The sequence below is a fragment of the Gossypium hirsutum genome, chromosome A03 (assembly GCF_007990345.1).
Source record: "Gossypium hirsutum isolate 1008001.06 chromosome A03, Gossypium_hirsutum_v2.1, whole genome shotgun sequence".
Taxonomy (NCBI): Eukaryota; Viridiplantae; Streptophyta; class Magnoliopsida; order Malvales; family Malvaceae; genus Gossypium; species Gossypium hirsutum.
In genome coordinates, this window is record NC_053426.1 from 7,064,514 (window position 1) to 7,090,634 (window position 26,121).

General features: G+C 34.5%; 1 non-coding gene and 1 pseudogene across 1 annotated transcript; both read left to right on the forward strand.

Moving 5' to 3' along the window:
- Positions 1-2,008: 2,008 nt before the first annotated feature.
- LOC107887545 (chitinase 2-like) overlaps positions 2,009-26,121 on the forward strand; it is a 40,019-nt pseudogene continuing 15,906 nt past the window's right edge.
- On the forward strand, positions 25,704-25,810 carry LOC121225758 (small nucleolar RNA R71). The gene has a single exon (XR_005923637.1). It is a non-coding gene; the product is annotated as a small nucleolar RNA R71 (small nucleolar RNA).

The following is a 26,121-nucleotide window of genomic DNA, read 5'->3' on the forward strand; positions in this document are numbered from 1 at the left end:
CAATAATAGCATAGCCTGATCTTCATCGTCAACATAAACCTCAATGTTTTTTAAATCATTTAAAAGAGAAATGAATTGATTGATGTGATCTTTAAGAAGCTCACATTCGTTCATGCGAAACGTAAATGGATGTTGTTTCAACACTAAACGGTTAGCCAGAGACTTAGTCGTATAAAGAGTTTCTAACCTTTTCCACAAGGTGGATGAGGTTTTTCCATCAATACCTCCTGCAATACATATTCGCGAGGCACAACAGGATTGCAGATAAGGCCTTTTCATCAACCTCTTGCCATTCTGTTTGATTTAGATTCTCAAGTTTTTTTTCGGTAACTACCTTTTTCAAGCCAATTTGAACTAGAATTGCCATCATCCGAACTTGCCATAGATCAAAATTTGTCTCACCATCGAACTTCTCAATTTCAAACATTGTCAAATAACAAGTAAAGGCTGTCAAGTGTAGCGAAAGACTTGTGGTGAAACTAGCTTTTTTGAGATCTTCTGTGAGTATCCAATTTGTATGAGTTTTCTATGGGTCTACTTCGAGTCCCTGTATACTGTAAGTTTCTAGTATGTCATAGTTAAAGGTTATGAATTTAGATAAAATCATCTCATTTGAACATGGTAAGTTTTTGTATGTAATCCTTTGCATGTGCATGTAAGTGATGAGAAATAAATAAGACTTCCTTGGTGTGTAAACTCGATATCCAGATATAATGGGCCACTGGTAGGGCATGTTAGCTGTTAACCAGATTGACGTATGTCCTGGGTTACTGGTAAGACATGTTGTTGCTAACTAGCCTAACGTTATAGGTGATGCCATTAATAGGGCATGTTAGTTGTTAACCATGACAAAGAGCCATGATCTTGTGGGAAAACACGCATATGCACGAAATAACATGGAATAAGAAATCTATTATGATATGTAAATATGGGGTCCAAGGTTAGCACAAGGAAGGGCATGGAAAATGGTAAGAAAATATGAATATGGATTTCTTGCATGTAATGCATTTGGTGTACATTCGAAGTGATGTATGAGATTACCAAACAGAAAAGTTGATTATGTAGTTGCATCGCATGATATTATTGCATGATAAGTATCAAGTCTTAATCTTATTTAATGTGTTTTAGAAAAAACTTATCTGTTAGTTATAGTGTTTGGCATATTCTATCCACCAAAATAGAGTTATACTCAGTAGGCGTATAGATTCCAATCAACCGATATGTCTAAAGTGATAAAGTAAGTGTTGGTAGCTTTTGTGAAGTATTTGTTCTGTTGATGTTAATGAAATTGTTCTCTGAGAAAGTAGTTGTGAATTGTATTTGACAGATGATAGAGTCCACTAGGGGATACTATCCTCCAGGAATAGGTATCTACCGTTGTTGTATGTAAAAGGGTATAAGCCCAATTGCCACTGCGTGAAGTTTATTGACTTATTGTTATTTATATATGTATATATATACGTTCAGTTAATCTTGTTCATGGAGTTTGATTAGAAAGGGTTGAACATTTTTATTTTTTGAGCTCACTAAGTTCTTTTGAACTTACTCCTTTTCTTTTCCTTTTTCCAAGTGGCACCTCAACAAAAAGGGCTTGTAGAAGGGACTCAACTAGAAAAAATAACCTCTGTTGTGAGCCTCGCCTATGTTTTGTAACATGCATATGTATATTTTAGGGTGGCACGAAATATCAGTCTTGTATTTTGAAATGATGTATATGTTTCTTACTACGAATATACTTTACAATCTGTTTGGTCCACCCTGAATAACCTATTTGGCGAATAGCATTGAAGTACCTTGCTTTGTCAATTATGGTTCAATATTTTCAACTATTTTATTACAGAGAATTTTCAAATATTTTGCTATGTTTTGCTAAAATTATAAAAATAATAAATAAATCAAGTTTAAGCTTGTTTTCTATTGTAACACCTTAGACTGCCAGCTAGGGGTTGGGGTGTTACATGTGAGTGGAGAGTTCTTTCACGACAGGCTTAGAGGATTGTCTAAGGACATGGGTGATCGATCTAAATGCAAGCATATCTACAGACACTCAAAGTGTGAACTGTTCAACGATAAGGTGAACTATAAGATATGGTGCTAGCTGGCTTTTTAGAGCAAAAAACCTATGTTTTTGGTTTAATCTTTTGTTCAATTCTTTTGTTAAGATATTTAGGAACAAACTAAGTTGGTAATGACTTGATATGTTTAGGTGCTAAGTTCCATAATCAGTTTGTGTAAAGTTAAGTTTTCCTATTTTCAAGATGTTAGTTGGATTAGTTGAGCTCTTGAAAAGTCAAATGAAATATATTGTAATGTTTTTAAATGAAAAGAGAGAGTGTTACAGATCAATTCATCTTACTGGTTCTTTGTCTATTTTTGCTTTATTTCTTAGTCTTAAAACACCAACAATATAGTAGCTCATTTGTCCTGGTTTATTTGTCTTTCTTTGTTATAAAAGTTGTGTAGGAAATTGGAGTGGAAAGCTCATTAAAAGTGCAAATTGTTTAGTATATAATTTTCTAATTTCATCTTTTATTCTTATAATAGTTGGTACCATGCATGTATTTATGTAAACAAAAATATCACCATTCCAGAATTTCAAGTTTTCGGGTCACTATCTTTAGCACACTACTCATTTAGACCAATAGGAAATTCAACGTGTTTTGGGATTCCATCAATTTTAGCCTCTCTCAAGTTTTTTTCATCAAGTCTAAATATCCAAGTGTAGAAGTTGTATTAAGCCTAAGAGGTACGCTGTGGGCAGCCGATCTGCCTATTTCTAGCCTTCCCTTAGTCAAATCCTGGGTATCTAATGATGTTACTTCACTCACAAGTATCACAAGCTCTACAAACAATTTCCCACTAATATTCCTTTATTATGTACTTTTATAAAGAGAGTGCTTGAAATATACAAGTCCAATAATCGATACAATGTACAAGTCAACATTGCATTCCTTATATTTGAAACAAGCTACATATCTTCATATATGTATGTGTATGTGTATGTATATAGATATATACATATTTCCCTTTGTAAAGAAGCTTAGTTCTTTGTAGTTAAAAGACAAGGATTTTATAGCCAAAGCCAAACATTTTTGTGCAGGGAAACTAATTCAAGTGAGCATATTTGGTATGATATATCATTTCCTTTAGACTTTCACTATCTATATTTTTTTCCTTTAGGCTTACATGACCTTGCTTGAATCTCTGCCTTTCGTGGGACTGTAGGAACCAGCAATGTACATTTTGACATCACATTCCCTATATTTGAATAAACTTACATATCTTCATTACCTTTCAGAAAAAAAAAAGAAATAGCTAATATCTTTATATACATGAATGTGTTAAAGCTAGAAATTTGGTTTTCCAAAAAGCTTTGAGACTTGAGAATGCTACTTGTGGATAATGTTAATCCACATTTTAGGCTTATAAATAATCTCTCTGATTTATATTGTGATCTACTTGTTCTATCAATTGGGAGTTTGTGTCATAGTCAAAATTCTAATCAAAGCTGAGTGTTCATTTTGTTGGAAAAATAGATTTTTGGAAACTTTGAGGCATATTCTCGATTAGTAAAGGTGGAGATTTGAATAATAAAATTATGATTTTATATTCTATTCCATGAGACCTTTATAATGGTATATCATATGCTCAAAATGGTTGAATGATGAATGAGAAATTGATACTTAAAGTAAGTGTAACACCTATAACCCGTATCCATCGTCGGAACAAGGTTACGAAACATTACCAGAGTTTACAGAACAAATAGACATAAATTTCAAACATTTCACATCATATAATATTCATATCATAAATGAATCAAAATCAAACATATTGTCCCTTATATGAGCCCTCGAGGTCCAAAATACTATTAGAAACAAGTTGGGATTAAATCGGATGCTCAAAGAATTTTTCAAAAAACACTAAAATTTAACAAGTTGCAGGGGTCACACGGCCGTGTGACCAGGCCATGTGATTCACATGGTCAGGAGACACGCTCGTGCCTCAGGCTGTGTGGGCATTTGAAATAGGGAAACGCTACCGTGCCCCAGCCCGTGTCTATGCCCGTGTAACTCTCTAACTTGGGCCACACGGCCAAGCCACACACCCGTGTGCTAGGCCATGTGAGCATACTGACTTGCACAATTTAAAAGATAAGGGGACACACGGCCGTGTCACCTAGCTATGTGTCACACACGGTTGAGACACATGCCCGTGTCTCTGCTCGTATGGAAGAAAATAGGTCATTTTCCAAGCCTCATTTCTCACCCAATTTGGTACCAACCTAAACACAACATTTTGCACATTAACAAGCGAAAACAAGGCATTCAAAACAAGCCAAAATCAAGTCTTAAACAAGAAATATCACCACATAAAATCAATATGCCCTTAGGCACCTCAATTAACAATTTAAAGACATGTCAACAAGTATCTCTATTTACCTAAATGATCAAATTCATGTATGCATATTCAAACCATATTTTACTTTCTTTTATTCTACCATATCAAACACATAACAAATATGATAAGGCCACTTATATACACATCACAATATACCAAACAAAAGCCATTCAAATGGCTAGTCTCAACAAAACATTTATATACCAACATTGGTCAAAATCCATTATAATTGGAATTAATTTACTGAAAGTACCAAAAGGGACCGATGGATAGTGTGAAATAGCTTCGACCAGCTTTCAACCCGTATGAGCTTCTGAATTACTACAAAACATGGAAAATAATACAGAGTAAGTATTTAAGCTTAGTAAGTTTGTATTGAAACACCCCTAACCCGTATCCGTCACCGGAATAGGGTTACAAGGCATTACTGGATAATACACTTCATTCACATACATATATGGAATCATAATCAAAATCCATTCATATCAAATACATTGTCCCTTATAAGGTCCTACGAGACCTTAAAACATGCTCAGGAGTGGCTCGAGACTAAAACATTTGTAAACTTTGGAAATCTTGGAAAATTTTTCAATATTTAAGGGTCACACGCCCGTATGAACAGGCCGTGTGTCTCACACAGCCACCAGACACGCCCATGTCACAGGCTGTGTGAAAATAGGGCATACATTCTGACTTGTACCACACGTCCGAGGACACGCTCGTGTGCCACACGGCTAACCACACGCCTATGTGCCATCCCGTGTGCCACACACAACCAGTAGACATGCCCAAGTGTCTAGGCCGTGTCTAGGCCGTGTCAAAACTGTAGGGTATACTGACTTTAATTCAAAAGGTACCCAGGGTACACACACCCGTGTAACATGACCGTGTGTCACACACGGCTGAGACACACGCCTCTGTCTCTGCCCATGTGGAAAAAAAATAAGCCATTTGAAAAGCCAATTTGCCACCCTATTCTCAAGTACACAAAGCAACCCATATGATACCATTTCAATACATATTTTAGCAACCTAAACATGCTATGCCATTCACATATCACGTCATCAGTTCACGACCATTTCAAATACTCAAATCTTTATTCAAAACATACCAAATTACTAAGCTACAATTATCACAACTTATATATTTCCTAAATGAACTTTCTCACCTTTCTATCAACCAATTCATATTTCTCAGACATACCAATTCATCATCTATAAATCATACCAAAATATACCATTTCTCAAGCATTTATATATCAACTAATAACTAACCAAATGAGCTACCACTTAGCCATACTAACAACCATGACAAACATGGCAATACAAATGGTAACGTATAAACATCACATATATCACTTGCTAACATATAAAACAAGCCAACTCAAATGGCCATATTCCAACATTTACAAGCCAAATCTCATGGCTAATATCACAACTCAAAACATACCAAAAATAACACTAGCCTATACATGCCATATACCAAACATACAAAGCTCCAAAAGTACCAACAAGATGATCAATAGTGCGATGACGTATTCCTGACAATCCTTGAATTTGAGCTAGCTTCGATAATCTATTAAGCATGGAAAGAACACACAAAGTAAGCTTTAAAAGCTTAGTAAGCCATATACAAATAAAATCATCACATGAATATTTGCATATCAATTCAAATATGCTAAACATGGCTAATCACATACAAGTTCACAAACCTTTCTCATTGAACATAAATTCAATATCTTATTCAAATTCATCAATTACTTCACCTTTTCAATACTCGTATGAAACTCGTAATACTTGAGTCACTTAACTCTTTCACATATTCTTTCTCGACTTGACTTTGCCCGTTGAACAGTTCGAAATCATTAATGATGCTCGAAAATCACATAAGCTCGTACAATGCCATATCCCAGATATGGTCTTACATGTTATCATAGATCGAAGCCACCATCCTAGACAGGGTCTTACACGAAATCGATTAACGATGCCAATGTCCCAGACATGGTCTTACACATAATCTCAATACGATGCCAATGTCCCAAACATGGTCTTACATGTAATCACATCTCAATAACCTAATGTCATGATATTCGTATCCTATACTATTCCTATAATTCGTACGGGACTTCTGGATGTCGTAACTTCGTCGATTCATGCTCGTATTTGCTCGTTCGACATTCATAGAAATTCAATGATAATAAAACATATATAATTCAATTCAAAGACATTTATTTGCATATGAACTTACCTCGTAGTCGTAATAAACGGACGGAATTTACTATTCGTCAACTTTCGATTTTCCCCGATCTAAATTCGTTTTCTTTCGTTCTGGATCTATATACATTCAAAATTAACTTTTTATTCATCAATATATTCAATTTAGTCCACAAACACATATTTGGGCATTTTTTCATTTTATCCCCAAAAGTTTTACATTATTACAATTTAGTCTCTATTTCATAAAAACACAAAATTCATGAAATTCAATTTAACCCATGCTTAGTCGAATTCTCTACAGGTCCCTAGCAGCCCATATTTCAAATTTATTTCACAATTTAACCCCTCAATTTACATTTTTCACAATTTAATCCTATTTAAGCATTTTCACTCAAAATCACTTAACAAAACTTGATAATCTATCATTTAACTTTCATAATTCATTATCTACTATCACAAAGCTTAAGAATTTAACAATGGAATTTCACAAAATCATCAAAAAATTCAAAACTTAAGGCACGGGCTAGCTAGTACTCAAAGCAACGATCACAAAACATAGAATTCATAAAAAACGGAACAAAACGGATATTCAATTGAGCTTCTACATAGCCGAACCCTAAAACACGTCCATGGCTATTCTTTTCTTTGTATTTTTGGTGGAATGAAGAAAAGATGATGATAATACCTTATGTTTTATTTTATTTTACTTAAGTTATTTATAAATTACCAAATTAACCTTTGTAATAACCTTTAATATCATTTAAATAAGTGTCCATAAATGTCCACCAACATATATAAGGGTATAATTAACACATAAGGACCTAAAATTTAATAAGCCATAGCAAATAGACACCTTTATCATATAGAATGCAACTTTTGCATTTTACGCGATTAAGTCTTTTTTCTCAAATTGAGCTATTAAACAATAAAATTATCACATGAAACTTTCACACATATTTAATCACATACTGTAAACACCAAAAATAATATTAAAATAATTTTACAACTTGAAATTTATGGTTTTGAAACCACTGTTCTGATTTAGCTAAAACCGGGATGTTACAACTCTCCCCCCATAGGGATTTTTGTCCCCGAAAATCTTACCAGCGAATAGGTTTGGATATTGCTTTCTCATAGTATCCTCGGGTTCCCACATAGCCTCTTCTACCCCGTGTTGATGCCATAACACTTTTACTAACGCTATTCTTTTATTTCTCAGTTCTTTGATCTCACTAGCTAGAATTCGGATCGGTTCTTCACTGTATGATAAATCTGATTGAATTTCAACTTCGGTCAGAGAAATAACATGGGAAGGATCGGATCTGTACCTTCGTAGCATTGATACATGAAAGGCGTTATGAATCTTTTCTAACTCAGACGACAATGCTAGCCGATAAGCAATTGGTCCAACTTGCTCGATAATCTCATACGGCCCGGTGAATCTTGGACTCAATTTGCCTTTACGACCAAATCGAAGTATTTTCTTCCACGGAGATACTTTCAAAAATACTTTATCCCCGACTTGAAACTCAATATCTTTTCCTTTCAAGTTTGTATATGATTTCTGACGATCTGACGCTGCTTTCAAACTATCACAAATTACTTTCACTTTTTATTCAGTCTCCCTAATCAGATCAACCCCGTGAGTCTTATTCTCGCTTAGATCAGTCCAGTACAACGGTGTTCGACACTTTCGACCGTATAAAGGTTCATACGGTGCCATTTTAATTCTCGATTGAAGGCTATTATTAAACACAAATTCAATCAACGATAAATACTTTTCTCACGTACCTTCGAACTCAAGAATACAACATCTCAACATATCCTCGAGTATCTGAATAATTCGCTCGGATTGACCATCCGTCTGCGGGTGAAATGCAGTACTAAAATATAGTTTTGTACTCAATGCATCTTACAGTTTCTTCCAAAATCTCGAGGTGAACCTCGAATCTCTATCTGAAACAATAGAAACATGTACTCCATGTAATCTCCCAACCTCGGAGATGTACAACTCAACGTTGCTTGTCAAGCGATTAATCTATACACACTGGAATAAAATGAACCGATTTTGCCAATATGTCAACTATAACCCAGATCACATCTTTTTTACTGGGAGATAGGGGCAATCCCGACACAAAATCCATGGTTACTCTATCCCATTTCCACTCGGGAATCATAATAGGCTGTAATAAACCTGACGGTACTTGGTGTTCAGCTTTGACTTGCTGAAAAATCAAACATTTCGAAATAAATTTTGAAATATCACGTTTCATGCCATGCCACCAATAAAGCTATTTCAAGTCATTATACATTTTCCTACTTCTCGGATGAACATATAAACAACTATTATGTGCTTCATTCAAAATCATTTGAGTCAACTCTAAATTTCTCAAAACACATATTCGGCCTCTGAACCTTAAACAATTATTGAAATTAACTTGAAACTCTGAATCAGGTTAGAATCACATTGAGCTCTTTTAGCTAATATTTCATTATTAGTCTTTTGAGCTTCATAAATATACTGTACATACAACAGTTTCACTTTTAACTTAGCTACTATCGAGCCGTCATCAGAAAGAGCCAACTGAGTATTCATTGCACGTAGAGAAAACAAAGATTTTCGGCTTAATGCATCGACAACAACATTTGCTTTTCCCAGATGGTAATCAATCATTAGTTCATAATCTTTTAACAATTCTAGCCATCTCTGCTGTCACAAATTCAAATCTTTTTGAGTCATCAAATATTTTAAACTCTTGTGATTTGAATAAACATGGCATTTCTCACCATACAAATAATGGCTCCAAATCTTTAATGCAAACACGATGGTTGCTAACACCAAATCGTGAGTTGAGTAATTCTTTTCATACGGCTTCAACTGTCTCAAAGCATAGGCTATGACTTTGCCTTCCTACATCAAAACGTAGCCCAGACCATTCAACGATACATCACTATAAATCACATATTCTTTACCCGATTCTGGCTATACTAACACTGGAGCTTCAGTCAAAAGAACTTTTAGCTGATCAAACTTTTCTGACATTTTTCAGACCATTAAAACTTTATATCTTTCTGAAGCAATCTCGTTAATGGTGTTGCAATCATCGAAAAGCCTTTCACAAATCATCTATAATAGCCGACAAGTCCCAGAAAACTGCGGACTTCGGATACATTTCTTGGAGGCTTCCAATCCATTATTGCAGAAATCTTACTTGGATCGACTCGGATACCCGATGCTGACACTATATGCCCCAGAAAACCAACCTTACGCAACCAGAATTCACATGTATTGAACTTTGCGTATAACTGCTTATCGCGTAGAGTCTACAATACAATTCTCAAATGCTTGAAATGCTCAGTTTCATCTCTCGAATAGATCAAAATATCATCTATGAACACAACAACAAATCGATCTAGGTACGGTTTGAAAATTCAGTTCATTAAGTCTATAAAGATAACAGGTGCATTCGTTAGTCCAAAAGGCATAACTAAAAATTCATAGTGTCCGTACCTCGTTCTCAAAGCAGTCTTCGACACATCAGAGTCTTTAACTCGTAACTGGTAATAGCCCGATCTCAAATTTTTCTTTGAAAACACTGTAGCCCTTTTCAATTGATCAAATAAATCATCTATTCTGGGCAGAGGATATTTATTCTTGATCTTCACTTTATTAAGCTGTCGATAGTCTATACACATTCTCATTGTGCCATCTTTCTTTTTCACGAACAAGACAGGAGCACTCCAGGACAAGAAACTCGGTCTTACAAATCCTCTGTCAGTTAATTCTTGCAACTAAGCTTTTAATTCTTTTAATCTATCGGATCCATTTCGTAAGTAGCTATCGATATCGTCATTGTACCTGGCATTAACTCGATACCAAATTTAACCTTTCGGATCGGTGGTAAACCCGGTAACTCTTCAAGAAACACATCTATATACTCACACACAATTGGCATTGATTAAATCTTGTTTTCAATCACTTTCGTATTAAGTACATAAGCTAAATAAGCTTCGCAACCCTTTCTCACATATTTCTGGGCTAACATCGATAAAATCACCATTGGCAAGCCATTCAAATAATCTGAATCAATTCGAATAATCTCATTATTCTGACATCTCAGATCAATCATCTTTCGTTTGCAATTCACAACAGCATCATGCAACGTTAACCAATCCATACCAAGATTTATATCAAAATTTTCAAATGGCAACAACATCAAATCAGCAGGAAAACAATTATCCCGAATCATCAACGGACAGTTCTTGCACACTTTATCAACCAAAACACATTTGCCTAAGGGGTTCGATACTCTAATAACAAATTCAGTGGACTCTATAGGCAAAGTCTTACTGGATACTAAATTCACACATATATACGAATGGGTTGATCCTGGATCTATCAATGCAATAACTTTAGTGTCATAGAGAGTAAAAGTACCGGTAATTAGAGATGACGTTTCTTCACGAGTGCGAATAGCATAGGCTCCTATAGGTGCTCTAGTATCAGATCTCGCAGCAATGACTTTAGTTGCTTTCTGACTACCACTCACATTTCCCGTGTTTCTGGGTGGTCTACCTCTAGCTGTAGTGTTACTTGGCCTCATATTCTATACTGTATCTTGCTCAGCCAACTCAGGACAATCCCGGATAAAATGATCCAATGATCCACATTGAAAACAAGCCCTATCATTCAATCTACAGTCACCGGGATACCTTTTACCACAATGTTTACATTTAGGTCGGTTAGGTCTCACACTCCCAACACTAGCTATTGAAGTAGTTGGAGCTTTGATGTTCGATTGCTGTCTCACTTGATCCCTATTTGAATGTCCCATAGATGTATTGGAAAGATTAAATGAGTCTCAGAATTTCTCTGATGCAGACTGATAAGATTTACTAGCTGATTTTTTTCTCGAATTTCTTACTTCAAAATTAGCTTTTCTTTTTTCTTCGCTGAGATCCTCGGCTTTACAAGCCCTTTCAACTAACACAACAGATTCTTTAATTTCCCAGCCAGAAGTTTTATGTCTTCATTCAGTCCGTCAAAAAATCTTTTACACATGATCTCTTTAGTGGAGACATATTCCCGATCATACTTGCTTTAACGTACGAACTCTCTTTCATATTCTGTCACAGTCATTCGGCCTTGTTTTAATTCCAGAAATTCTTAATGTTTCTGATCAAAAAATCTTTGACTATATACTTCTTTCAGAATTCGGATTGAAAGAACTCCCAGGTGACCTATTCCTTCGGAACTACAGATATTAACGTTTTCCACCAAAGTTACGCATTATCTTTCAGCAAAGATACAACACATTTAATGCATTCATCAGGAGTACATGATAATTCCTCGAATACTCTAATCGTGTTCTCAAGCCAAAACTCTACCCTCTCAGCATTATCATCAACTGTAGCCCAAAACTCTTCGGCCCCGTGTTTACGTATCTTATCCACTGGTGGCTTATTAAATCTAATCAGATCTATCACTTGTGGCACAACTAGAATTTGTTAAGGAACATGTGGGAATGGAGGTTGTTGAGTAGTCGGATTCATTTGAACGAACTCCGTGAACCACTCACTTATCGTTTGGAATAAGGCTTGCTTAGCCTCTTCCCCTTGGCTACTTGAAATAGGCCTAGAATTGGCCAGCGCTGCCTCTTGATCGGGAGCGGGCGTATTACTTTCCACATCATCAGCTATGGCTCGATCGGGATCTTTTTGCTATATAAAAACACATTTTTAACTGTTAGGAATCATCACATTATTGCAGTTTATATATATGGCATGTATAGATAGACTCTCACACGCTATGTTAGTCCTAGAATCGACTAAATTGTAGCTCTGATAGCAATTAAATATAATACCCCTAACTCGTATCCGTCACCAGAATAGGGTTACGAGGCATTACCAGATATACACTTCATTCATATACATATATGCGATCATAATCAAAATCCATTCATATCAAACACATTTTCCCTTGTAAGGTCCTATGAGACCTTAAAACGTGCTCAGAGGTGGCACGGGACTAAACCGATAACATTTGCAAGCTTTAGCAATCTTGGAAAATTTTTCAACATTTAAGGGTCACACGCCCGTATGAACAAGTCGTGTGTCTCACACGGCCACCAGACACGCTCGTGTCATAGGCCGTCTGAAAACAGGGCATACATACTGACTTGTACCATACAGCCAAGGACACACCCGTGTGCTAGGCTGTGTGAAATCTAAGGGGGTTTACTGACTTGGGTCACACGGCCGACCATATGACCATGTGCCATCCTGTGTGCCACATATGGCCAGTAGACACGCACGTGTGTCTAGGCCATGTCAAAACTGTAAGGTATACTGACTTTAATTTGAAGGGTACCCCAAGGGTCACACGGCCGTGTAACATGACCATGTGTCACACACGGCTGAGACATACGCCCGTGTTTCTACCCATGTAGACAAAAATAAACCATTTGACAAGCCAATTTGCCACCCTATTCTCATGTACACAAAGTAACCCATATGATACCATTTCAATACATATTTTAGCAACCAAAACATTCTATTCCATTCACATATCATGTCATCTATTCACAACCATTTCAAATACTCAAATCTTTATTCAAAACATACCAAAATACTAAGCCACAATCATTACAATATTTTTATATTTCCTAAATGAATTTTTGCACCTTTCTATCAACCAATTCATACTTCTCAAACATGCCAATTCATCATCTATAATCATACCAAAGTATACTATTTCTCAAGCATTTATATATCAACTAATAACTAACCAAAGGAACAACCACTTAGCCAGACTAACAACCATGGAAAACATGCCAAAATACATAGTAACTTATAAACATCACATATATCACTTGCTAACATATAAATCAAGCCAACTTTAATGGCCATATTCCGACATTTACAATCCAAATCTCATGGCTAATATCACAACTCAAAACATACCAAAAATGACACTAGCCTATACAAGTCATATACCATATATATAAAGCTCCAAAAGTACCAACAAGATGATCGATAGTGCAATGACGTATTCCTGACGATCCCCAAATCTGAGCTAGCTTCGATAATCTATTAAGCATGGAAAGAACACACAAAGTAAGCTTTAAAAGCTTAATAAGCCATATACAAATAAAATCATCACATGAATATTTGCATATTAATTCAAATATGCTAAACATGGCTAATCACATACAAGTTCACAAACCTTTCTCATTGAACATAAATTCAATATCTTATTTAAATTCATCAATTACTTCACCTTTTCAATACTCATATGAAACTCGTACATACCTGAGTCACTTAACTCTTTCACATATTCTTTCTCTACTTGACTTTGCCCGTTGAACCGTTTGGAATCATTAAGGATACTCGGAAATCACATAAGCTTGTACAATGCCATATCCCAGATATGGTCTTACATGTTATCACATATCGAAGCCACTATCCCAGACAGGGTCTTACACAAAATTGATTAACTATTCCAATGTCCCAGACGTGGTCTTACATGTAACCACATCTCAATAACCTAATGTCATGACATTCGTATCCTATACTATTCCTAAGGTTCGTATGGGACTTTCGGATGTCATAACTTCGTCGATTCATACTCGTATTTGCTCGTTTGACATTCGTAGCAATTCAATGATAATAAAACATATATAATTCAATTCAAAGACATTTATTTGCATATGAACTTCCCTCGTAGTCGTAATGAACGGACAGAATCGACTATTCGTCAACTTTCGAGTTTTTCAATTTAAATCCGTTTTCTTTCGTTCTGGATCTATATTCATTCAAAATTAACTCTTTTATTCATCAACACATTCAATTTAGTCCACAAACACATATTTGGGCATTTTTGCACTTAGCCCCTAAAGTTTCACATTATTACAATTTAGTCTCTATTTCATAAAAACACAAAATTCATGAAATTCAATTTAACCCATGCTTAGCTGAATTCTCTATAGGTCCCTAGCAGCCCATATTTCACATTTATTTCACAATTTAACCCCTCAATTTATATTTTTTACAATTTAATCCTATTTAAGCATTTTCACTCAAAATCACTTAACAAAACTTGATAATCTATCATTTAACTTCCACAATTCATCATCTACTATCACAAAGCTTATGCATTCAACAATGGAATTTCACAAAATTATCAACAACTTCAAAAATTAAGGCATGGGCTAGCTAGTACTCAAAGCAACGATCACAAAAACATAGAAATCATCGAAAATGAAACAAAAATGAACCTTCAATTGAGCTTCTACATAGCTGAACCCTAAAACACATCCATGGCTATTCTTTTTTTTTTTATTTTCGGCGGAATACAGAAAAGATGATGATAATACATTATGTTTTATTTTATTTTACTTAAGTTATTTGTAAATTACTAAATTAACCTTTGTAATAACCTTTAATATCGTTTAAATAAGTGTCCATAAATGTCCACCAACATATATAAGGGCATAATTAACACATAAGGACCTCACAGTTAAGAAGCCATAGCAAATAAACACATTTAACATATATAATGCAACTTTTTCATTTTATGCGATTAAGTCCTTTTTCTCAAATTGAGCTATTAAACGATAAAATTATCACACGAAACTTTCACACATATTTAATCACATATTTTAAACATTAAAAATAATATTAAAATAGTTTTACGATTCGAATTTGCGGTTCTGAAACCACTATTTCGATTTAGCTAAAACCAGTCTGTTACACGTATAACATAGAATTTAACTTACCATATATCCATAAAATAGGTAAGTAAACAAAGAATATCTCAAACAATTTGGCCAAAAGCCTAAACACATGATCACCAACATATTAGCCATGAAAATTACATATAAAATCCAGCACACATGGTTGAATTCATCAATTAATCATATTTCATGTATTTCATGTAAATACTAGTAATAGTTCATATCGAACTCATATAATCTCATAACAGAACTATGCCCGTTGAACCATTTAGAATATCGTTGGATACACGGGTAGTACACACGAGGTGTACTGAACTGTAATCCGTCAATTCATATACATGTATGCTCATATGAGCTAGAAACAGTAAGCTCTTTCAAGCTGAATAACGGGAAGTTTATGTGATTTGAATAATGAAAAGCTCATAAGAATTGAAATCGATAACCCTAATGACATGTGATTTGCGTCTTACGGATTCCTAAGGTTCAAACGGGGCTCGATAATTGTCGAATATACAAACGATATTTATTCATGGCAGTTTATACAATTCACAAACAATAATTCAATTTAACATATATAAATGTACAATTTAATTGCACGAACTTACCTTAACGAGTTTACGTAGATACGAAGACGACTAATTCGATATTTTTCCTTTGCCTCGATTTAACTCTATACTAGGTTTAACTGGATCTATACGAATGAATTTGACTAAATTCAATATAATTCATATTCAATTTAGTCCAACACACATTTTTGGAAAAATTATTATTTTGTCCCTATACTTTTAATTCATTGTAATTTAGTCCCTAGGCTCAAAAAATAAAATTCTCACAATTTAATCCTTAGTCAAGCCTAGTCAATTTTTATACCTATTAATAGCAACCCATATATTTCTTAAAATTTATAAAATTTACCATAAATTTGTCATTTTTTCAATTTAATCCCTAATTGATAATTTCATCAAAATTCTCTTTATAAAAGTTGTATATCTAACAACAACCTTTCATTTTCTATCACAAAACTTCAAAATTCAAGCATACTCATCAATGGAAAAACCCTAATACTTTAACGGTTTTGCAAATTAATTCCTGACCTGGCTAGATTAACCTACTACGATCACAGAAACTTCATCAAAAACGAGACAAAAATACATACCTAATTGAGCAAAATAAGCTTGCTAATATTTCAAGCTTCGATGGCTAGCTTCTCTCTTTCTCTCTCTCTCTCTCTTTATTTTATTTTGGTGGCAGATGATATTTGTTTATTTTATTAATTTATTAAAATTTTAATCACAAATTTCCAAAATTAACCTTAATATTTGATTAAATTTCCAATGAGGACTATTCATACTTATCCACTAACCACTTTAATGGTCTATTTACTATAAAAAGGACCTCCAATTTAAAATTCTATAGCTATTTAATACTTTTAGCTATTAGAACTCAACTTTTGCACTTAATGCAATTTAGTTAATTTTATCAAATTAGGTATGTAAACGATATTTCTATCAAATTAGTCCTTTTTATATGGTATTTCTATCATACTGTAAACCATATAATAATAAAAATAAATTTTTTTGACTTCATATTTGTGGTTCCGAAACCATTGTTCCGATTTACTAAAAATGAGCTGTTACAGTAAGCCACTTGTGAATTATGTTAAGGAAAATAGAAAGCTTAGTCCCACATTGGTTAGATATCAAATGTGGAATATTTTTATATATATATTAACCAACTTGGTGGTTATTGAATGACTAAACTAATGCTCTCCTTTGTGTGCAGGGGGTGCAAATCCAAACCCGTCGAGATTGTGGGTGAACCCACAGGACGTGGGCGATGCTAAATGTTCAGACTATTTGGCCCTTTCTATGGAGTTAATGGCCTCCTTAATTCACGGACACGTTATTGGTTTTTTTCCTCAACAGAGCTTATCTGTTTGGAATTAAAAAGAGGTAATGGCTTTAATTCAAATGCTAATTTGGGTTTAATGGCTCCTTAATTCAAGAATATGTTATTGGCTCCAAAATTTTCCATGCATATTTTCCAAAATCAAATAATCTGTAGGAAAAAAATATACACAAAATTTTCCAAAATTTTGAGAGATTTTTTCCCTGTAAATATTTCGAACATTTTTAAGTGATAGACAATAGCAAGGCTACTATCCATTGATCATTGTAGCTATGTTACTACCATGCTCATCTTGTTGTTGTATCCTGGGAGACAGTCGACCAACGTTTCTCCAGCACCAAAGGAGTGGCCTAATCTGTCTTAAAGAAATTGTAAAAATAGACCTCAACTACCAATCTGATTTTCTTACCTACCTACGAGTAAAATATTTCAATCCATTCTTTATTTCTTTTTTTTATTACATATATATATAATAAATCCCATGTATAATATATATCATAAGTTCATGCATTTTTTTCACCATTAAAATCACGCAGTGTATATACACAACGATTCAACCAAAATTGTAAGGATTTGCACAAGGAAGAAGTTAAGGTTCGCATACAATAAGTGGGGGTTAGCATATTTACCTTAGCCTGTGTACTGGAGTTTAGTATATCAAACCACTCACCTGAGCAACCATCGCTTCAACTACCATGCTCAATTAAACTTCTATTTGCCTTTGTCCATGGTTGTAAAGGCTTTCAAATAAATTGACACTTTTCATACACATCAAACACAATACAAGGGCATTACTAATATCAACAAATACTATTAAATCATTCCAAAATCATGGATCAAAGCCTATTAACCTATATATCAAAAACTTAACAAGTTTTTTTGTCAAAATAGGTGTTTAACCACTCAAATCACACTTATAAGCTTAGATTTCAACTTCATACATCCTAAATATCATCTAATTATAAATCAAAACCATCAATTTTACCCAATTTCACCGATTTAATTTTTCTAGGAAAATCAAGCTTATGTGATGTTTTAAAAAGGGGAAAACATTCAATTTGCTTAAATTCATTAATAATTTTTTAAATTAAGATCAAATACCTTTTAATTAGATCAAAATGAGTTAGAAATCACTTTAAAACCAAATTTTAGCTAAGAAATATGAGATCTACCATTTTCAATCCAAAAATCAACTTAAAATCAAGTGATATATTGAGATCTTGATTAAATCATTTAAATCTCGAATTGAAATAACAACTCACTTAGTTTAATCATAAAAAGTTAGAATCTCACCTAAATTTTGCAAAATCAACGAGTATGGAGCTAATTTGAGCTAAAACGTGTGAAGATCTCTTGACGATTTTAAGGATGAAAACATTAGCATTTTTAAAAATTGAAAAGAGATTTTGTGTTTAGAGAGCTTAGGAATAAGAAAAGGATGAACTAATTTCGGGAGAAAGGCTTTGATTTGGAGTTTGAAAAATTTTTGAAGAAGGGGAGGGAAGGAGACTGGGTTGTTAAATAGGCAACCCGTTTTTAAAATTGGGCCATTTCCCATTTAATCACCTTCAGTTTCTTCCCTTTTTCAAATAGGTCATTACTTTTCAATGAAAACCAATTTCAAAATTATTTTCAAATCAAACCTTGTTTTTATAAATAATTTTTCATCAAATTAATTCCCGGACACCTAATGTTTTGTCATTAAGGTTAAATAGGTAATTTGATAATTAAAGTTAATTAAAATAAAATCAAATTGATCATCTTCTTCCATTATTTTTTTAAAACTAAAAATAGCATGAGAAGAAGCCATATCTAGGGTTCTTCATTCAACCATTCCCATTTCTTACAATTAGGTATGTATTTTGTCCCATTTTTAATGATTTATATGTTTTTGAGATCGTTACAACTAGGTCTAGCTAGCCTAGGGACTACTTTGCAAAGCTGTTAAAGATTTAGGTAGTTTCTATTGATGAATAAGCATGTATTTTAATGATTGATGATAGATTATGAATGTTTGATGATAGTTATACAAGTTTTGTTAAGTGATTTTTAGTGAAAATGTAAATTAGGGATTCAATTGTGAAATGTAGAAACTTTGTGGTTAAAATGTAAAATAAATGAAAAATATGGGCTGATATGTGTACTAGGAAAATTCAGCTAGCATGGGTTGTTATCAAATTGCATTAATTTGTGTTTTTATGAAATAAAGACTAAATTGTAAAAGTTCTAAATTACTTGGGGAAAAAGTGTAAATGTGCTTTAATGAGTGTTTTTGGATTAAATTGAATAGATTGATAATTAATAAGCTAAATAGATCAAGAAAAGTGAAATTCAGATCTAGATCGGGGGAAAAACAAAGTACTCGACTAATCGACCTATTTCATCATTTTTGTGAACCGAGGTAAGTTTGTATGATTAATAAGCTTAATTTTATATGTGTTTATATGCTTAAACATTATAATTGTGATATTATGACACTGTGGAATCTATCGACAAAGCATTGAGACATTGAGAATCCCGGTTGAACCTTTGGAATAGATAGGATACCAGTGATATGTCATTAGGGGTTATTATGATTATGTGATCTGGGTGTTGGTCCTGTATGTCCTATTGGTGGCTGAGTATATCTTCATGTGTTACGATTTCTTAACAACTTGTGTGAGCAGCACCGTGTAGCTACGTCTCATTGATAGCTTGTGTGAGCTGGCCCATTGATAGCTCGAGAGTGAGCATATATGTGATATGAGATTGAGATAGAATTGGCTATGTCTGTGGCACTTTGGTGCTAGATTCCCAAGAATTCGATATTATTCCAAATGGTTCAATGAGAAAAGATGATGGTATGAGGATGTAAACAATTATACAGATCAGTTTAGGTACTCGTGATGAGTTTGGCAAGTAAGTGATAATTGATAAGTTTATATGTAAAGTAAGTAAGTTGATGAATTATACATGATACCAATAATTATGGCAATGTGAAAATTGTTGAATTGAATGTATTTTTTATGTTCTTTAAATTATGATTGAATTGGCATTTATACTTATTAATCATATGAGCTTACTAAGCTATAAAGCTTACTCTGTTTATTTTACTGTGTTTTATAGTGATTTCAAAGCTAGCTCAGATTTGGGGATCGTCGGAGACTTCATCACACTATCAAGCTATTTTTTTGGTACTTTTGAATATATGTTTTGGAATATATGGAATGTATAGGAACTTTGGTCTTTGTGGTTTATAAGTTGATGATGATTTTAGCCATTAGAATTGGCTTGTAAATGTTTAAAGTTTGGTCTTGTATATAGCCTTGAAAGTTGGCTTAATTTGGTTGGCCTTATGATGCTTATTGTTAGTAGGTATTGTGGTTGTCAAATGGTTGATATTAGAGAAAATATATGCTTGTAAATTTGAACATAATGATGCTAGTTGAATTGTATATGTGAATTAGGTATAATGTAATGACCCATTTTGTGACTTGTGTATATTATAAATAATGGAATTGAGTTGGCATGATTTAGACTTGATTTTGTAACGCCCAAAAATCTAAGTATTTACTTTTGCATGTTGTGTTGCATAAATGCATGCCTGCTTCAGTGGTTGAGTGTCCTGACAAGTGTTGGAGAAGTCCTGAGTTCATGTCTTGGATTGTGCAAAATTTTATTTTTCCTTGAATAAACCCTTGTAGCTAGTTAGTAGGCTTTTAAATTATTGTGGGTAAAGCATGTCAATAAAATGCCTGCTGGTCTAGGGGATAGAGGCGTGTGGAATGTTATAGGGGGTCTGAGTTTTGAGGCTTGGCAATGCAAGAAGAGTATTTTATTTTGCTACTGTCGCTGGGGAGATGTTGTGGTTTGACTAAAATTGTGTGCTTGAGGAGTGTGGGGGGTTGAGGCCGAATTCTAGGCTTATTGGAGACAATTTTGGCTGGTTGGGATATGGTTAGGTGGGATATGGTTGAGTAATTTTAGGAGTGATATGGGGAGAGAAATTAGGAGATTTTAAAGGGAGTGGAAAGGGTATGCCGATTGGATAAAAATATGTATAAATTACGGTTTATCAAATACCCTCACACTTAAGCGTTTGCTTGTCCTCAAGCAAATTCCTCAACTTACAATCAAAATAAATTCTTCTCAACTTATAATCCCTATCAATAGTATCCGAAAATAATCCATAAGTAATCATACCTTGAAAATTCAACTAAAAGTACATCAAAGTTTCAAACATTCCAAGTTGAGCATTTTATCACGAAAACATAGGTGTCCCCCCTTATCTAATTAATCACCTTTGATCAAAATATCACAGAGTTTAACATCCTCACTAAAGATTCACTCAGATCACTCGAGGTGTTTAAGGACATCAAATAAAGCACTCATTAGTCAATATGAAAAGTTATTACCATAGGCTTGCATGAAAATCAAATCTCTACCACTATATATTAAAATGATACATCAATCAAAAAGGTATTTAGAAGGTTATAACGTGGCTTTGGTTAAGGGGTATGGTCGCAAGCTGAAAGAAAATGTTAGAATCGAGATTGAATTGAAAAAAAAATCACCTAACTAGAAAAATAACTAATTATCAGTTGAATACAAATGAGCTTCTTCTCAGAATATGGGATTAACACTCAAGCTCAAAAACGATGAATTACTACTAATATGTATGTAAGTATTGTTTTTTTTAAGAACAAGTCAAATAACACAGAACTTAATTATTGGAACGAAGAATAAAAAATAGCTAAGCAATTAATTCAAATCAAATCTCAACAAAAATAGGGATCAAATTAGGGGATTTCAACAATAATGGGTTATGGGCTAATATTGAGGGTAAATTAATTAATGGCTTGTTAGGCTCAAAGGGGTTCACTAAGGGTTAATTATGAAGGTAGGTTTTTGTGGAGTGAGTGGGTTAAACCTAAGTGCCTTTATCATCTCAACATATCAAATGAAATGGTGTGGTCTTGTCATGCATAATCAAGCAAGTTCTAGAATAACTAGTCAATACTAACGCACTCATAGTAAACGTGAGCATGAAAGAAATAACATATGCTCTAAAGGCTCAAGATCTCACAAAAATTATGGCTTTTTGATGTTTAAACTTGTGAATTTCAACTCAAGATAATATTTAAACTTGGGGAAACAACCTAAAAATTTTTAATTCTCAAAAGTCAACTTATCATGCTTGATTCTCTAATGTCTTAAAGTTTAAACGATCAATGCATAAATGCCTATGTTTTAATTCAAGACATATCAATAAAAATCATAACTTAATCAAAATTCATTCTAATAGTGGTATGAGAAGATCACATGAGAACAAGACAAAATTCAGGGATTTTTCTGATAATGAAATAAATAACCCCCCACTCTTAAGATGTACATTGTCCTCAATGTACAAAGTTAGATTCATGGCAATATAGATATAAGATAATAAGATAGGGAGAGAAGTAAAACTTCTTGAATGATGAATGGACTCATTGAATTGGAGTTGTAGAGAATAATCGGCCAAGGTAATGATAAGATTAGAGGAGGATACTCTGATGGTGGTAGAGGTTCATTAGTCCTTAAGTCCTGCGCCAAAAAAATATTAGATCTGGTAGTAGCTATGGTCGTGGTTGAGTAGGACATGGCAGTCGTGGAGAACCTTTTCCAGTGGAGTTTTTAGTTCCTAAGTGATGATAAGCTTTGGAGCTCTTTCTAACTGTGATAGAATCAGTAACTTTTTAGGAAATATAAAGAAGCATAATTACTGGTAAAGAAATAGCCGAATAAAAATTATAAAATCTCAAGATAAAATAGTGTTAAAAGGAAATAAAAAGTAATTTCAAAATATAAAGATAAAAATAAAATAAATAATAGGTTTTTATAAAGAAATTGGGGCGTATGGCCATGGGGCACGCCCGTGTGCCCTAATTTTTTTGCCCGTGTGTTTCGCGATTTTTAAATTTGGGCATGTCTAACATTCGGCCCACGCTCGTGTTACTTGGATATGTAGGTACACACGGTCGTGTCGCACGACCATGTTGCATGGCCGTGTTCTGCTTCGTTCGCTTCTCCCACGCCCGTGGTATTTTATCAGTATTGAGCACGGTTGATGGGGACGGGCGTGTAACACGTCTGTACTAAATTCTCAGTTTCAACCACGGTTTATAGACACGGGCGTGTCACACACCCGTGTTAGTTTGATAGACTCGCCCACGGCCACGTCGTATGGCCATGGAAACTTATCGCATCCCGTTTTAAGGAAAAATTTTGCCCTATTTTCACACAGCTGTGTCTTCTCTCGTGGTGTGAGCACGACCTAAGGCACACCCGTGTACCCAGCTGTGTGGATTAGAAAACCTATGTTTCAATAACTTAATTAGTGATTAGATGTCAAAAATTAAATTTTTAAAGAAGTTAACATCGTTAGTGCTCGGGTTGCCTCCCAAGAAGCACTTATTTATAGTCTAAGCTCAACTTACCTTTCTATTGCATGGTCATGGTGGTGCGAGGAGTTTACACTCCTCATCCCTGCTATCAATTTTATCAACATAAGGTTTAAGGCGAGTACTGTTTACCTTAAAAGTGCCGAATTTGGGATGAATTACCTCGACTGTACCATATGGGAAAATACTGAGTACTGTAGAGGGATTGCTTCGTAAGGTTCAGAAGTGGCAATACGAGGGTCTGCTGCATCTAGTAGTACTTTGTCTCCAACCGTAAGTTGATTTTGTAAGATATTGAGTTTGTTATGACGTGGTTTTGGTTTATCGTGTGTCCTCGGTTTATGTGTCTACCATTCATCTAGTTCTTCGATTTGTAGCCTTCGTTCTTTATAGATAGGTCCTTTGTCGTTATTTGAACATGGCTCAGGTGTGTTCTCTGAACCTGTTTCCTGCAAAGTAGGTTGCACCACATGGTCAGTTTTAATAGTATGATTTATATAACCACCTTCAATTTTCGATGTCTTATTTGAATTATGAGCTTGAAGGATGATTGTTTCATCTCCCACATGAAGTGTGAGTTTACCTGTACCAACATCAATTATAGTTTTGGCAGTTACTAAAAAGGGCCTTCCTAAAATTAAAGGCACATTACTATCCTCCTCTATGTCTAGAATAACGAAATCAACTGGGAATATAAATTTGTCAATTTTAGCAAGTACGTCTTCAATAATACCCCTAGGAAATCTGATAGTTTTATCGGCCAATTGACTGCTCATCCTAGTTTATTTGGGTTTCCCAAGACCTAGTTGTTTAAACATTTTATAAGGTATGACATTGTACTAGCCCCTAAATCAGCCAAAGCATTATTAACATCTAAGCTACCAATTAAACAAGGAATCGGTAAAACTCCTTGGATCCTTCAATTTTTTCGTCAGCTTATTCTGTAGTATGGCTGAGCAAACTGCATTTATCTCCACATGCAATGCATCATCTAACTTCCTCTTATTTGCTAAAAGCTCCTTTAAAAATTTAACTGCGTTCGGCATCTGAAAAAGAGCTTCAATAAACGGTAAGTTAATATGTAATTTCTTTAAAAGTTTAAGGAATTTACCGAATTGTTTGTCTGAGTGGTCTTTCCTTGTCACATTTGGGTATGGTACACGTGGTTTGTACTCTTTACTTACCTATTTTTGGTCATTGTGGTCCACCTCACCTTTACCTTTACTTACCACAGTTTCTTGCCTCGGTTCTAGTTCAGGTGCAACTAACCCTTCCTCATCTTGAATGGTAATTGCATTGAGTTGCTCCCTTGGGTTAGATTCAGTGTTACTTGGCAGGCTACCTTGTGGTCGTTCAGATATCAATTTAGCGAGCTGGCCTATCTGATTTTTGAGCCCTTGGGTCGACGCTTGTTGATTCTTAAGTGCTGTCTCGGTATTCTAAAAATGAGTTTTTGACACCGAGATGAATTTTGTTAGCATCTCCTCAAGGTTTGGCTTCTTTTCCTACTGGTACGATGGTTGTTGAAAGCCTGGAGGGGGTGGTAGTCTCTGATTTCCTTGGCCTCCCCATGAAAAATTTGGGTAGTTCCTCTAACCTGCATTGTAAGTGTTACTATAAGCATTATTTTGAGATCGAGGATTATTACTCATGTAATTTAACTGCTCGTTCTTTATGTTGTGGCCATAGGGTGGGTATTCTGAATTGCTTGATCCACCTCCACTTGCTTCGCACTGCATTACTGGGTGAACCTGTGAAGAACCAAGAAAACCGTCAATTTTTCTATTCAAAAGTTCTACTTGATTAGAGAACATGGTGACCGAATTGACGTTAAAAACGCCAGCTGTGTTCGTTGGTTTTGTTCTCATGACTTGCCACTGATAATTATTCAGTGACATCTCTTATATAAATTCATAAGCATCCTCAGGTGTCCTATTATTGATAGTTCCTCCAGCAGTTCGTCAATCATCTGTCTAGTTGAAGGATTCAGGTCATTGTGAAACGTTTGAACCTGTAGCCAGAGTGGTAACCCATGGTGAGGGCATCTTCTTAAGAGATCCTTATATCTCTCCCATGCATCATAGAGTGTTTCTAAATCCATTTACACAAAAGAAGAAATATCATTACGTAATTTGGTTGTTTTAGCCGGCGAAAAATATTTTAATAAAAATAACCAAAGGCGAATGGCATCATCAGAAATGCCATTGATTTTAAAAGTGTCGCAAAACTCTAAGAAATTCTCCAAATGATCATTTGGGTCTTCGTCCTGCAAACCATCAAACTGAACAAACTGTTGGATCATTTGAATGGTGTTAGGTTTCAGTTCAAAATTATTTGCAGCAACAACAGGCCTAACTATGCTCGATTCAGTTCCTGTTAAAGAAGGTTTAGCATAATCATACATAGTACGCGGAGCAGGATTCTGATTAGCAGCAATCGCAGGAG